The following is a 16,932-nucleotide window of genomic DNA, read 5'->3' as shown; positions in this document are numbered from 1 at the left end:
CATACATGCAAAAAATAAACATAGGCCTTACTTTATTCCATATTTATATCATTCCATAAGTTTGGTCCATTTTACGGAACAAAACATTAAGATTTTCACAGGAAACATTTAGTTTTATTACATTTCCTAATTAGCCTATAGACTTCAATATTAATCACAAAACATATGCATGGTAAGGATTATTAGACTTTTATTGAGAAAGTTTCGAAGAAGATTAGTGAACTTGTCGAATGTTATCGCCGAACTGTATTAAGGTGTTTTTTTTTATTGTTAGTGTTTTGTTTCAGAATCTATTTAGGATGCATTATATTAAACCTTCCACCACATTGTTTAGATACCTTTCAAGCGTACATACACCATTTTTTTAATATGATGAAAAAAACAGACTACTAAAATAAATTAGTAGTTACAATGTAGACAAAATGCAAATTGAATGTTCAGAAAAAAGAGTCTAATGTATATTATTATTAGAATTATTATTCATTAACCTTTATTTGATTTATTTCTGTGTATATTGAAGGAGTTGTTGGAACTAGCCCTGAATACGTCATTTCTCCAGATACCGTCTGATCATTTTCTATGATCGTATTCTGGTAACAAGGTTCATCAGTGCTCGTATCGTGATTCTCAGGTTCAATTTTGATCGGTTTTAGTTTTATTCATGAAAATCGATCTGAATGATTTTAAAACTTTGCTGAATTTAACTAAAATACCAATACACAATCCAAGAAAAAACATACCAAATGAAAGACACAAAATTAAGGTTAAGTAGTCATATGGATCATTAGACGTTTCATCTTCATATTCAATAGTATCGCTACCAACCAATCCAGAAGACGTGGTTACGACACAACGAATGAAGATATTTTAATTATGATTGACGTTAAATATATAAGAATTTTTCTCCCATCGTTCTTCAAGATACACTTTAATTTACTTACAATTAATAACTCGTTATTAATCGTCCAAATGTAATCTGTTATTTTCCATGAACTCACTGTTAAACAAGTCAAAAACAGAGATCCTTTAAATGTAAACGATGTTGCGTTAAAGATTATATGAACGTCTGGAGGAACCGTTGGCATGACTGATTCTTACCGGCAGCTGGACCTTCTGCTTTGCACATGAACACAGCCTCTTTGTCATCGATAGTCAATACACGTGCTAACTCATCGAAGTATAACTTACCATCAAAGAGATCAACCTGTTCTGTAAGTTTCACTCCGTTTCCGAACCATTGTAATTCTGGTCTTGGGTCACCTCCTTTTGCACTACACATTATTTGTGCCGTTTTTTCGTGTTCAGTAATGAGGTGTCACCTTCACACTGCGGATACATTGCGTTTAATTCCATTACCTCCAAAACTTTTAGAGTGGCTAGTGGTGAAGAAAAACGATTTTGACAACTATAAAAACCTCCATCCTCAATAGTAGTCTTAAGTATTGTCAAAATGCTGGTCGGTGGAAAGGAGCACCAACAAAAAACTTTCTAAACCACATGTCAAACAACTCCGTATCAATGAACAGTGATTTGCTGACACCAAAGAAAGAATCGACAGGAGCATTCTGCATTACAGAATCGCTCAGTCGCTGGCCTTTAATAATCAAGGGTGGTAAATAACCCTGCAGCATTTGCACAGGCTAGCACTATTACATTCTCACCCTGTTTCCACTTATTTTACACTGGATAGTTCTCTATCTTGATCTATCTTGAATCTTTGATAGATTGTGCACCAAACTAAGTTTGGTTTCATCGGCATTATATATCTGTGATGGCTTGTTCTTTAAATCCAAAATTTAAATCTTGCGAACTGCATCGGGATTAAATGTATATATACCCGTTGCAGAAAACCCGCTTATAGCAGCATTCGCCATAATGCATGAAACAACATACACGTCTTTCAATATTCTGCAAAAGTTTAACCGTGTTATTACTTTGCCTGGATTGTTTCTTGAAGAACTTTTCGCATGCTTTGTTGTATTCAGATTTCAATGATCGGAAAACAGATTTAGCCAATTACAATTAAATTTAGGTTACAGATAATTTGTTGTGTGCGGTGGGAGGCAATACAAATGTATGTCATTTTCTCTTGCATAATTGATGAGTTGAAGACTAATATGTGATGCATGATCATATAGTACTAGAAGGGGAATGTTCATCGGTGTGAGTAGACCTTCTTTTTGAATTGCTCATCACTTTCAAAGGTATTAGACTTGATTTATCACTTGGTATAAGTAGTGATCCATCGTTAGCAAATAAAGATCTTGGTATGATGGCCAATCCATAGTTTCCTATCGTTGTTTCAAGTTTTGGCAAGAACTCTGGTCGAGAATGCTGTATGACAAGAAATCTTGATAGTTGTCTTTCTTCACTAAGTTTAATGGCCTAATCTCCAACTGAAATCTTTGTTTTATGCATCCATGTACCAAAGCTTTTGAATTTAGCTTTCATTCGGTCTCAAATACTATACTGATGTCAATAGAAAGTCGGTTTTGACAAATGTTTATATAAATCTTCATCGATGAATTTTTCATGATGTCATTTTTTACAGATTATGGTACAACAAGTGAGGAAACTATGTTCTTTAATGGCGTAAGGTTCAAGTGATGGGTTTTTTTTCAACTCTAAAGCGTTCTTAGACACTGAGAGACATGCCTCCCTCTAGTTGGTAATGTTCTTTTGGTGTAATGATGGTGTTTAGGAAAGCCATCTCTCCAATATTTTACCATCTTTGTATGGAGCAGTTGCTATAACTGTCAATGTACTGCTCTAATACTACGTGCGTAGCAATTTCAGGATCTTTCTCCTTTGCACATCTGCTTTCAAATTTCCTGATTTCATTATCAATCGATCCAACAAATCCTGTAAAAGGTTCCAGTTTTCATTGAAAAACAAAGACCAGACTTCACTTTCATCTCGTCAAACAATCCTCCTTTATACGTTTAATAGAATTCGATCCAACTCGGCCCTAAACCGTCTCGGCCAAAGTCAAGTCGGCCCCAAGTCAAGTCGGCCTCAAGCCAACTCATTAAGCATTCTCACTAACAGTAATTCACAAACAATAATTTAAACATACATTATCTTAAAGTAATCAATTAGTATCGTATATTGATTAATATTGATTACCTTACACATCACTACTCAAGTACAGTACACATCCATATTACATTAGACACAATATTCAATATTAAATTATGAAGCTTCACTGGTCTAACAAGGAATAATTCATAAACTGATATTCAAACGAATTAAAGCACGTATACAAATGAGAAAAATACTTGAGAAAATGCAGAGTGACTGAGTGCATGTTATTTTCAGCTCAATTTGATCAATATATCGATTGGCATACTCAAGGATGACAAACAAACTTACATACAAACATGTAATTATTATTATTTTTTCTAAAATATAAAACTTTATGCGAACAAAAAATGGTGTGCCCATATGGACATGATGGCATCATATTATCACTACCATATTTGGGAACATCACACTTTTTTTATCAAAATTAGTTTGATAGTGTTAGAGAGAACACGGATATTTGTCACAGTCAAAAACAGCAACATGCCTAATCTACATAAGCCTATACACGATTAGCTTCCGACGGAGAAGCCAGCAAGTAACATGCCTAATGTACCTAAGCCTATACACGATCTGGTTTAATAGAAAACATGGCATAATAATAAAACACAGGTAACCCAGTAACATCCCTAATAATATATAAATTTCACAGAATATAATACGTGAAACATGAAGAATGCACTAATTCATAGAATACCATACTCTGACCTTTATTCCAATCTAATTAATTTTTTTATGTATGCATACAATTTTATTACATTCTTGACACAATGAAAAAATATATTACATGTTATATTTCGATTAAACATTTCAACAATAAATTATCATCATAATTGAGGGCTCAATATTTCACTTGTCTGGCATACAAAGTTGTATCAAATTGTTCTTATAAGACCGGGTGTCTAGTAGGCTTAGGACACAATTGCCTTAGTAATTAATAAAGAATCTATTTGGCCAGCCTTCATGACACAGAAAGGATAAATCCTAAACAAGGCATGTATTTTGTTGCTTGGTATATGCATGGACCTAGGTCCATGGTATATGTATACTACTCTGGTAACACGATATCATGTACTATAAATATCAAGTTAGGTTAAGTACACTCAATGTTATCTTAAATAAACGGTATATACAAATATTGGTGGGGGCCTTTAAAGTTACTAACTACAATTATTGAACAGCTTTCACTCAATCAAACTTACATCAAGTTTACAAACTTACATCAAGTTTACAAACTTACATCAAGTTTACAAACTTACATCAAGTTTACAAACTTACAAGTTTATAAATAAAGAAAAATAAATATATTTGGCACTTTTTATTATGATATTTAATACTCAAGTTTTCAAGGAGAAATGTAATTATCAAGTTAGTTTTAGTCTGTGATTTGCATACATGTGTACATAATAAGTTGGACCACTTGTATGAGACACATTATACATTTTATATGGTCTTTGTATAAGAACATACAGTGTACCGTTATGCAATGAACACTCTTTCCTGATTTATTATCAAATTAGTCAATAGCGGTTTTTGTAAGGAGGTTCTTAAGCTCTGATTGGTCGGTTCTTGCTGCTGCTGATGCTGACGGTGGGTCATCAGACCCTGGCGTCGTGGATGTAGATTCCAACTGGAACTCCACATGACTTCCTTCGCTGCTGTCATCATTGTCAGAGGAGACTTGCTTGTGTGAAGGGGCATACAAAAAGATGACAGCGACCACATAGATGTTCCACATGCCATAAACACCGGTGAAGTAGGCGCTGCTAATCTGAAGTGTCTTCTCATGTCCCATTTTATAGTGATCTTCATAAACTTGACTCAAAATGAAGAAGATTACAGTGAGGGCAGCACATAACAAAGTGAACAACATGAAGAATTTGAATCTGAAAATCAAACCTTCATAATGAAGGCGTCTAGCTTTGGCCATGTGTGGAAGCGCCAGACGTTTAATACTGATGTTTCTGAATATTTGCCACACCATGAAACATAGAAACAGGAAGTAAGCACTTAAACAGATCCCAGCCATAACAAGAAATAGCATAGCCAGGTTTTTGCCTGTCTCTGTTGTCCATAAAGTAAAGAATGGATTTGAAATCTGCACTCCTCTTTCGCACATATCAAAGACAAACATACAAAAACAACAAAAAGCAATTGTCCCGACTTGCTTCCAGTACGCACTCAATCTTGCTCGCTCAACTGTGTCCATGAGATGTTCACCAACAAATATGATCCAAGACGAGAGTAACGTGGCATAAAAGATTCCTTGACGTATGTCACTAATCAGCAACATGTATGGGATGTTGAACCAGAACGTGAACCATTCAATTGGTATATTTAGGAAGGTAATAGAAATTCCCAGAACCATAACAAACTTTTCCATAAGAACTGGCGATCGATTTAACTTGGAGATTCTTAGCCAGAACCAGATGAGGAAAACAAGTGGAATAGGTGTCATGACAGACTTCATTGTCAGCCATACTAAAGTAAAACCACCAGTTTGATGAATCTCAATGATCCAAATATCAGTGATGCTGCCTAACTTAGTGTTGTACTTCTGTTCATTGGTTTCTTTGTTAAATTCTACCGGTAATCGAATATTGATTAGGTACTGCTTATGATGGCAGGTGCTTAATTCAAAGAACGGTAGAGGCTCACAATTATACGGGTCACCGTCAACTGGTCCTTCGTCTTCATTCGAGTGCAGCAGACATTCAAGTTTTCTTGTTTCTGTTACTCTAGTAAGTTCTTTCCAATCTTCATAATCACTATCTCTGTAACCAACACGCACAATCATTGTAATTTCTTCTGGTGCATCGGGAACAGTTAACTTGTACTGTGTTTCCAATCTGATCATGGTCAGTATGAATTGGAAGCTACGACTCATATTATACGATCTATGTGGCATTCGTAACGAAAAAACGATCTGATTCGCATCAATGTACTTCCTTGCTGCCTCTTCAAAGTTAGCTACTTTGGAACACTCTCCAGGTCCGTTGGGTATAAACCATTTATGAACGTTGTCGGCAGGGTCTACACATTTGGTGGTCAGGTGACTATTGGCATCTGTAGGTTTTGGTGCGATAAGTCCCCCGACCAAGAAACAAATTATCTGAACTATTAGCAGGATTACACAAAAACCGAACAACTTCTTGGTACTGAGATTCTCTAAAATAACACCAGCCATGATTCTAAATGAGAAAAAACAAATAATTTACTGAAAATGTATGGATATCCGTAGGTGGTCGTTTTCTGCTTTGTTTAGCGGTTAGATTTAATTACTTTAATGGGCAAACAAAGTTACAGATTGTAGAAGGAAGGAACGTATTTATAACGTAATATTCCTAGATATAATAACGTTAAAATACTTTTTTTAACGTTTTTTTTGGTTTTAAAAACGTTATAATATTTCGTTTTTAATACGTGAATTTGTGGAGTTTTGCAAACGTTGAAATAACGTTTTATTTGAACGTTTAAAACACAAATTTTAAACGTATATATATAACGAAATAATGATATTTAAATAACGTTAAAGCAACGTTTTTTGACGTATTGTATGGTTTTAAAAATGCTAATTTTTTGTATTAAAAACGTTAATTTGTCCAGTTTGAAACGTTTTAAATACGGTTTTTACAGGTAAATATAACCTAAAATGTCAGTTTTAAAAACGTTAAAATTACATAAAGATAAGGTAATAATGATATTTAAATTAACGTCAAAATAAAGTTTTTTTGACGTATTGTTTTGGTTTTAAAAACGCTATTTTTCATATTTAAAACGTTAATTTGTAGAGTTTTAAAAACCTAAAATATCAGTTTTTAAAACGTATTTCGCTTTTTATGGGGTTTTAAAAACGTTAAAATAACATTATTGTAACCATTTGTGTTATATAACCTTTAATTTTAAAAACATCATAAACACGTTTCCTTTACCTTGTCGCTGTAGGCCGCGAGTTTCCTAATACTGTACTACGTTGGTACGCCGCAACGGTCGTTGGTGCCAACGATGATTGTATCAGTGATACAGCTTCTTTATTGAGAGGAGCAGCATCCAGAGAACCTGTGCACACAATACCTAAAAAAAAAAATTTCCAAATGTAAATCTGACAAGAAGGAACAATTAACGGAGTGAGGCTAAGGTCAAGAAAAGACTTTAGAGCACGTAAAAACTCCCCTCTTGATAGAAAATCTGCCAAAATATTCTAGACTCCATGAATGTGTGAGGCACGGAAATGTACTGTATAATGTAACGGAGGCAAACCAGAACCAAACGGCGTATAAGTCGTAAAAACAGCAAATCTTTAGCGGATTTCTTATTGATAACAGCAACAACTGCTGAATTATCACAGAAAAACAAGATATAGCGGTTAGCTAATGCCGAGCCCCAAACTTCCATGGCGATAACTATTGGAAATAATTCAGGAACAGCAATATTCAAATCGCCGAACAAATGATTCCATCTAATAAAAAACGGATCACGGGCATTTTAGTTACCGGGTTTTTTTTTAAGGGTTATTCCATTCGAAAAAAAATAGGGGTGCATTTTGCATTAAATCGTGGATTGTATTTGACCAACAGTTGATCCAGAACAGACTGGTGACGTTTCGAATGTTCCACTTTAGCTACGGGGATTCATTATTATACATTGGATTTTTGTAGGCCTACACTTTTTATGTGCAAATATATATTTGAACATTTTATTTATATTGTGTTTTTGTAAAGTCATTTTATGTATACATTTACAATGTATGTAATATTTCATTGCAGAGTTGTAACTTGAGGCTATTGTAGAATCAAACTATAGAAAGAATATAAGAAGCAATATAAATACGTTATTTCAAGTATCAACATCCATATATTATTTTGTTTACATTTAATTTCAACTGTTATATTAGGCCTATGTAATGCGTGCTTGAGACTATGTCTAGCTAGTGCAACTTGGAAAAAAATATAAGAAGCAATAAATAATACGTTATTTCAAGTACAGTAACATCCATATATTATTTTGTTTACATTTAATTTTAACTGTTATATTAGGGCTATGCAATGCGTGCTTGAGACTATGCCTAGCTAGTGCGACTTGGAAAAAATATAAGAAGCAATAATACGTTATTTCATGTACGTAATCCATATATTATTTTATTTACATTTAATTTTAACTATGTTATATTAGGCCTATGTAACACGATGCTATAGAGACTTGGCCAGTCCCAATAAAAACAATGAAAGCCATATTATAACAACAATGGAGACGTAAATGGAAAGCTTTGTCCATTATCTAGCCAATGAGTCATGAATCAACGCCCTATAATTTCTTTAGTAACGTAACCACATCTCTTCTCCTAATGTACACCATTCCCCGAAGTTCTTTACACGTTTTTATCTATTTTTACACCGGAGTCCTTCTTGACAATAATCTATAAATCGTATTTTGGTTTTATTGGTTTCACTGATTACGGAAAACCGCCGCGCAACCGTCGGCATAAATTGACTGAAGTTTTTGATTAATGACAGAGACCCGATCGTTAAAGGTGTGACCCACACAACGGGGATGCCGTTTCAGCATTTGGCTAACTAGCACACGTTGACATTCTACACCAAGCCCAAGGAGATTAACAATGTTTTGGACAATTGAATCGTTTGAACGTTCACCAATATCATTTTCGCCGATGTGAATGTAAACAATGTCTGGTGACGTAGACAAATCGAGGAAAATTGTACACTTTATTGATAGTGTTTTGGATCTAGGCGCATGCCAGAAAATTCCGATTCCTCACAATAAACGACAAACGAATGTCCGCACAGGCTTACCTCACACGTCGTCGTTACCATTCTATTATACTAAGCCAAAGATCAAGAGAACGTACTCACTTACGTCAGGATGTTGAAAGCTTTATCTTGAATATTAAACCAATGTCCTCGTTATGGAAAAAAACCAGTTAATACGTCGATAAAAACACAATCTGCAACTTCGACTCGAGTACAGTATTTGAAAGAATCTCTAAATGTGACTCTTAAATGTGTCCAAAAGGACAAAAGACACTCAAGACAAATAGCTGTATGTTAAAATCTGAAGACAACAATCGTGCTTCAAATGAGTCCAATGAGAGAAAGAACGCACATGTAGTAAGCACGCTATAAATTACCCACGCTACACAGAATGCAATCGCATAGCACATCCTACACAAATGCCCGCCCTCATGCGATATAATAATAAGATGATTTAAATTTAGTTTGCATAATTGTGGATGAGCTTTCCACAGAGTTTCAGTAATTGATGTTATCTGGGACCCGGAGTCTATTAACGACCTATAGGTGACGCCATTAATTTCTACGATATCCTCATTAGGCTCTCCTATAAGAGAACTACGAAAAGAGGAAACATTATTAGAAGTATTTACCTTGTTAAGGCTTACTCGTGGTGTTTGTCTCCACCGTGGAACATTGTAGTTTAACGGAATTCTGCATCCAACGGCAATATGACCTTCTTGTCCGCACCTTATAAGTTCTTGATTTTCATCTTGTTGGGCACTTATGAAATCAGGTCTTGCTTGGGCTTGTTGTATAGACAGCAGTTGTGTAAACTGTTCTTTTAAATCGTTCACTGCTTTTGTTAAATTGTCTAGTTTCGTTTTTTCTGGACGGTCAACTTGATTTGACTGTTGTTGTACAGTTTTTGTAGTCTTGTTCTCCCGTTCCATAAGACGGAGTTCTGCTTTTACCTCTTTGAATATCATAGATCTTGGTCTCATGGGAGGAAGTCTCTGTGTTACATGCGCATCTCCTACTCCCCTCATAAACTGTTGCGTCAGCATAATGGTCGCCATCAACCATTGTTGATGTTGCACTCTTTCTTCCACCTCTCTCAGAAGTCCTTCTAGCTCTACGGCATATATTGAAGGAGTCTCTGCTGGATATTGGACTCTTTCATAGAATTCAGCAAGCGGATCCCCGGCAAAAAACACCTCACCAAATTGCGCTTTCAGTTCCTCAAAGGCGTTCTGTGAGGTCTGTTCCGTTTGCGGAAGATTTAATTTTTTTTACAGTTTTCTTGCCCCTCCCCCTAAATACCACACTATGGTATTAAATTGTGTCTCTATTGGCATCCGAGTATATAAAAATGGTTAATCCTATAAACAAATAGAGGACCACAGGCATTTCCCGATTACCCTATCGAGAGTAATTGTGGTGTCTATTCACATTTTAAGTCGAAAAAAAATCAACACAATACTTAATAGCATTCCAAAATGCTGTAAATCAATTAAAAGTAAAAGAATCAAAAAGCTAAAAGTAATGTATACCACACTAACATAAATATTCTTGTTGAAATGTAACCAAGTACCATCCGAGTGGTAGAGAGGAGTAGATAAACATACTTGGTCCAGGGTTGTCTGTGGAATTGCAGTTGACAATTTGTTCAGCCGAATCATGAAAGGGTTGATCCTGTGGATTGACTTAATTTGAATTAACAGGCTTATCCGCGAAAATGTTCTCTACAGTTGAAGCTTGTAGAAACTCAGCAGCAGCATCTGGATTAAAAGGATATATACCCGTTGCAGAAAACCCGCTTATATGTAGCAGCAATACGCATCTTTCAATATTCCGTAAAAGTTGAACCGTGTTTTTTCCTGGATTTTTCTTAAGGAACTTTTCACATGCTTTCTTGTATTCAGATTTCAATGATTGGAAAACAAATTTACCCAAAGGTTACAGATGATTTGTTGTGTTCGGTGGAAAGGAGCACCAACAAAAAACTTTCTAAACCACATGTCAAACAACTCCGTATCAATGAACAGTGATTTGCTGACACCAAAGAAAGAATCGGCAGGAGCATTCTGCATTACAGAATAATAATAATAATAATAATAATAATAATAAATAATAATAAATAATATATTTATACAGGATAAAACAATCAGATAACAGTGTATCTGTTTTACATTGTGGTCCTGTCTTAATCAAAATATACAAAAGAGAAACTTAATTAAATATAATACATGTCAGTTTTTTATGAAAAGAAATGAGATTTGTATCTAGCCTTAAAGGACGTAATTGTTGGTGCCGATTTAATATTAATTGGTAAATTGTTCCATATTTTTGCGCCTGCAACTTTAAAAGACGAATTCATTTTACTAAGGGTGTATTTAGGTATTGTTACATTCAAATTTTCTACTCCACGTGTTAAGTGGGTGTGAATATCGCGAATCAATTCAATTTCATTTACTAATCTAATTGGTGCAAGGCCGTAAACACATTTATACATTATACATGCTAGGGAGAAATCTCGTTTCTCTTCAAGAGTTTGCCACGATAGGTTCTGGATGATGTTGTCACCCCTTACATTAATATAATCGAAGTTGTTAGTTACAATTCGAGCAGCTCTTTTTTGATGTCGCTTTAAAATATTTTTGTTTAACTCTGTCGTATTTCCCCAGACTGTTATAGCATAATCACTACAAGGCTGAATTGTACTTATATATAGAGTTTCAAGTAACGGTTTACTTAAACTACTAGCCATTTTACCTAGCATTGTTATTTTATATCCAATATTTTTACTAATACATTGAGTATTTTGTTTCCAAGCCAACATTTCATCGATTACGACTCCCAGATACCTTATACTATCAACTTGTTCTAATTTACTGGTTCCAATTTGTATATTTAAATCATTACTGTCAGCTGTATGATTGTTTCTTAGTAACATAACCTTTGTTTTTTCAGTATTTATAGAGAGGTGGTTGCCATCATATCATTTACCAATGTTATCAATAATTATTTGTAATGAATCATTTACTATCTTAGCAGTATCACCTGAGGTGTAAACCACAACATCATCAGCAAAAACGCTGCAAGTTCCATTTACTATAGACTGCGAAATATCATTTATGAAAATGAGAAACAAGATGGGTCCCAAACAACATTTTCATGGAAACCATATTTGTAAAGCTTAAATAACAAAATTGAGTGATCTATCGTGTCAAAGCACTTGGATATATCTAAGAAACAAGCGCCGACGACCTCTGAGTCATTAAAACTTTCTAACCAATCATCAACAACTCTGTGCAAGCATGTTACAGTAGAATGGTTTTTCAAAAATCGCTCAGTCGCTGGCCTTTAATAATCAAGGGTGGTAAATAACCCTGCAGCATTTGCACAGGCTAGCACTATTACATTCTCACTCTGTTTCCACTTATTTTACACTGGATAGTTCTCTATCTTGATCTATCTTGAATCTTTGATAGATTGTGCACCAAACTAAGTTTGGTTTCATCGGCATTATATATCTGTGATGGCTTGTTCTTTAAATCCAGAATTTTTCATGACGTCATTCTTTACAGATTATGGTACAACAAGCGAGGAAACTATGTTCTTTAATGGCGTAAGGTTCAAGTGATGGGTTTTTTTTTCAACTCTAAAGCGTTCTTAGACACTGAGAGACATGCCTCCCTCTAGTTGGTAATGTTCTTTTGGTGTAATGATGGTGTTTAGGAAAGCCATCTCTCCAATATTTTACCATCTTTGTATGGAGCAGTTGCTATAACTGTCAATGTACTGCTCTAATACTACGTGCGTAGCAATTTCAGGATCTTTCTCCTTTGCACATCTGCTTTCAAATTTCCTGATTTCATTATCAATCGATCAAACAAATCCTGTAAAAGGTTCCAGTTTTCATTGAAAAACAAAGACCAGACTTCACTTTCATCTCGTCAAACAATCCTCCTTTATACGTTTAATAGAATTCGATCCAACTCGGCCCTAAACCGTCTCGGCCAAAGTCAAGTCGGCCCCAAGTCAAGTCGGCCTCAAGCCAACTCATTAAGCATTCTCACTAACAGTAATTCACAAACAATAATTTAAACATACATTATCTTAAAGTAATCAATTAGTATCGTATATTGATTAATATTGATTACCTTACACATCACTACTCAAGTACAGTACACATCCATATTACATTAGACACAATAGTCAATATTAAATTATGAAGCTTCACTGGTCTAACAAGGAATAATTCATAAACTGATATTCAAACGAATTAAAGCACGTATACAAATGAGAAAAATACTTGAGAAAATGCAGAGTGACTGAGTGCATGTTATTTTCAGCTCAATTTGATCAATATATCGATTGGCATACTCAAGGATGACAAACAAACTTACATACAAACATGTAATTATTATTATTTTTTCTAAAATATAAAACTTTATGCGAACAAAAAATGGTGTGCCCATATGGACATGATGGCATCATATTATCACTACCATATTTGGGAACATCACAATTTTTTTTATCAAAATTAGTTTGATTTTGTTAGATAGAGCTTTATTAATTTTTCTGATTTGATAGCATGTGATTGACATACTTGCATTTTATCTCTGAGAGAACACGGATATTTTTCACAGTCAAAAACAGCAACATGCCTAATCTACATAAGCCTATACACGATTAGCTTCCGACGGAGAAGCCAGCAAGTAACATGCCTAATGTACCTAAGCCTATACACGATCTGGTTTAATAGAAAACATGGCATAATAATAAAACACAGGTAACCCAGTAACATCCCTAATAATATATAAATTTCCCAGAATATAATACGTGAAACATGAAGAATGCACTAATTCATAGAATACCATACTCTGACCTTTATTCCAATCTAATTAATTTTTTTATGTATGCATACAATTTTATTACATTCTTGACACAATGAAAATATATAATACATGTTATATTTCGATTAAACATTTCAACAATAAATTATCATCATGAATAATATTTTATGAGGGCTCAATATTTCACTTGTCTGGCATACAAAGTTGTATCAAATTGTTCTTATAAGACCGGGTGTCTAGTAGGCTTAGGACACAATTGCCTTAGTAATTAATAAAGAATCTATTTGGCCAGCCTTCATGACACAGAAAGGATAAATCCTAAACAAGGCATGTATTTTATTGCTTGGTATATGCATGGACCTAGGTTCATGGTATATGTATACTACTCTGGTAACACGATATCATGTACTATAAATATCAAGTTAGGTTAAGTACACTCAATGTTATCTTAAATAAACGTTATATACAAATATTGGTGGGGGCCTTTAAAGTTACTAACTACAATTATTGAACAGCTTTCACTCAATCAAACTTACATGAAGTTTACAAACTTACATCAAGTTTACAAACTTACATCAAGTTTACAAACTTACAAGTTTATAAATAAAGAAAAATAAATATATTTGGCACTTGTTATTATGATATTTAATACTCAAGTTTTCAAGGAGAAATGTAATTATCAAGTTAGTTTTAGTCTGTGATTTGCATACATAATAAGTTGGACCACTTGTATGAGACACATTATACGGTCTTTGTATAAGAACATACAATGTACCGTTATGCAATGAACCCTCTTTCCTGATGTATTATCAAATTTTAGTCAATAGCGGTTTTTGTAAGGAGGTTCTTAAGCTCTGATTGGTCGGTTCTTGCTGCTGCTGATGCTGACGGTGGGTCATCAGACCCTGGCGTCGTGGATGTAGATTCCAACTGGAACTCCACATGACTTCCTTCGCTGCTGTCATCATTGTCAGAGGAGACTTGCTTGTGTGAAGGGGCATACAAAAAGATGACAGCGACCACATAGATGTTCCACATGCCATAAACACCGGTGAAGTAGGCGCTGCTAATCTGAAGTGTCTTCTCTTGTCCCATTTTATAGTGATCTTCATAAACTTGACTCAAAATGAAGAAGATTACAGTGAGGGCAGCACATAACAAAGTGAACAACATGAAGAATTTGAATCTGAAAATCAAACCTTCATAATGAAGGCGTCTAGCTTTGGCCATGTGTGGAAGCGCCAAACGTTTAATACTGATGTTTCTGAATATTTGCCACACCATGAAACATAGAAACAGGAAGTAAGCACTTAAACAGATCCCAGCCATAACAAGAAATAGCATAGCCAGGTTTTTGCCTGTCTCTGTTGTCCATAAAGTAAAGAATGGATTTGAAATCTGCACTCCTCTTTCGCACATGTCAAAGACAAACATACAAAAACAACAAAAAGCAATTGTCCCGACTTGCTTCCAGTACGCACTCAATCTTGCTCGCTCAACTGTGTCCATGAGATGTTCACCAACAAATATGATCCAAGACGAGAGTAACGTGGCATAAAAGATTCCCTGACGTATGTCACTAATCAGCAACATGTATGGGATGTTGAACCAGAACGTGAACCATTCAATTGGTATATTTAGGAAGGTAATAGAAATTCCCAGAACCATAACAAACTTTTCCATAAGAACTGGCGATCGATTTAACTTGGAGATTCTTAGCCAGAACCAGATGAGGAAAACAAGTGGAATAGGTGTCATGACAGACTTCATTGTCAGCCATACTAAAGTAAAACCACCAGTTTGATGAATCTCAATGATCCAAATATCAGTGATGCTGCCTAACTTAGTGTTGTACTTCTGTTCATTGGTTTCTTTGTTAAATTCTACCGGTAATCGAATATTGATTAGGTACTGCTTATGATGGCAGGTGCTTAATTCAAAGAACGGTAGAGGCTCACAATTATACGGGTCACCGTCAACTGGTCCTTCGTCTTCATTCGAGTGCAGCAGACATTCAAGTTTTCTTGTTTCTGTTACTCTAGTAAGTTCTTTCCAATCTTCATAATCACTATCTCTGTAACCAACACGCACAATCATTGTAATTTCTTCTGGTGCATCGGGAACAGTTAACTTGTACTGTGTTTCCAATCTGATCATGGTCAGTATGAATTGGAAGCTACGACTCATATTATACGATCTATGTGGCATTCGTAACGAAAAAACGATCTGATTCGCATCAATGTACTTCCTTGCTGCCTCTTCAAAGTTAGCTACTTTGGAACACTCTCCAGGTCCGTTGGGTATAAACCATTTATGAACGTTGTCGGCAGGGTCTACACATTTGGTGGTCAGGTGACTATTGGCATCTGTAGGTTTTGGTGCGATAAGTCCCCCGACCAAGAAACAAATTATCTGAACTATTAGCAGGATTACACAAAAACCGAACAACTTCTTGGTACTGAGATTCTCTAAAATAACACCAGCCATGATTCTAAATGAGAAAAAACAAATAATTTACTGAAAATGTATGGATATCCGTAGGTGGTCGTTTTCTGCTTTGTTTAGCGGTTAGATTTAATTACTTTAATGGGCAAACAAAGTTACAGATTGTAGAAGGAAGGAACGTATTTATAACGTAATATTCCTAGATATAATAACGTTAAAATACTTTTTTTAACGTATTTTTTGGTTTTAAAAACGTTATAATATTTCGTTTTTAATACGTGAATTTGTGGAGTTTTGCAAACGTTGAAATAACGTTTTATTTGAACGTTTAAAACACAAATTTTAAACGTATATATATAACGAAATAATGATATTTAAATAACGTTAAAGCAACGTTTTTTGACGTATTGTATGGTTTTAAAAATGCTAATTTTTTGTATTAAAAACGTTAATTTGTCCAGTTTGAAACGTTTTAAATACGGTTTTTACAGGTAAATATAACCTAAAATGTCAGTTTTAAAAACATATTTTGTGTTTTGAGGGGTTTTAAAAACGTTAAAATTACATAAAGATAAGGTAATAATGATATTTAAATTAACGTCAAAATAAAGTTTTTTTGACGTATTGTTTTGGTTTTAAAAACGCTATTTTTCATATTTAAAACGTTAATTTGTAGAGTTTTAAAAACCTAAAATATCAGTTTTTAAAACATATTTCGCTTTTTATGGGGTTTTAAAAACGTTAAAATAACATTATTGTAACCATTTGTGTTATATAACCTTTAATTTTAAAAACAT

At 34.5% G+C, this 16,932-nt stretch overlaps 2 pseudogenes; both read right to left on the bottom strand.

The window, feature by feature from the left end:
• Positions 1-4,398: 4,398 nt before the first annotated feature.
• Positions 4,399-6,343, bottom strand: LOC144848154 (protein wntless homolog pseudogene; annotated as a pseudogene).
• A 7,977-nt stretch (positions 6,344-14,320) lies between these two features.
• Positions 14,321-16,252, bottom strand: LOC144848308 (protein wntless homolog pseudogene; annotated as a pseudogene).
• Positions 16,253-16,932: the final 680 nt, after the last annotated feature.

Source organism: Antedon bifida, chromosome 7, assembly GCF_963402885.1.
Source record: "Antedon bifida chromosome 7, ecAntBifi1.1, whole genome shotgun sequence".
In the NCBI taxonomy this organism is placed as follows: domain Eukaryota; kingdom Metazoa; phylum Echinodermata; class Crinoidea; order Comatulida; family Antedonidae; genus Antedon; species Antedon bifida.
This window is presented reverse-complemented; position numbering and strand designations above follow the sequence as displayed.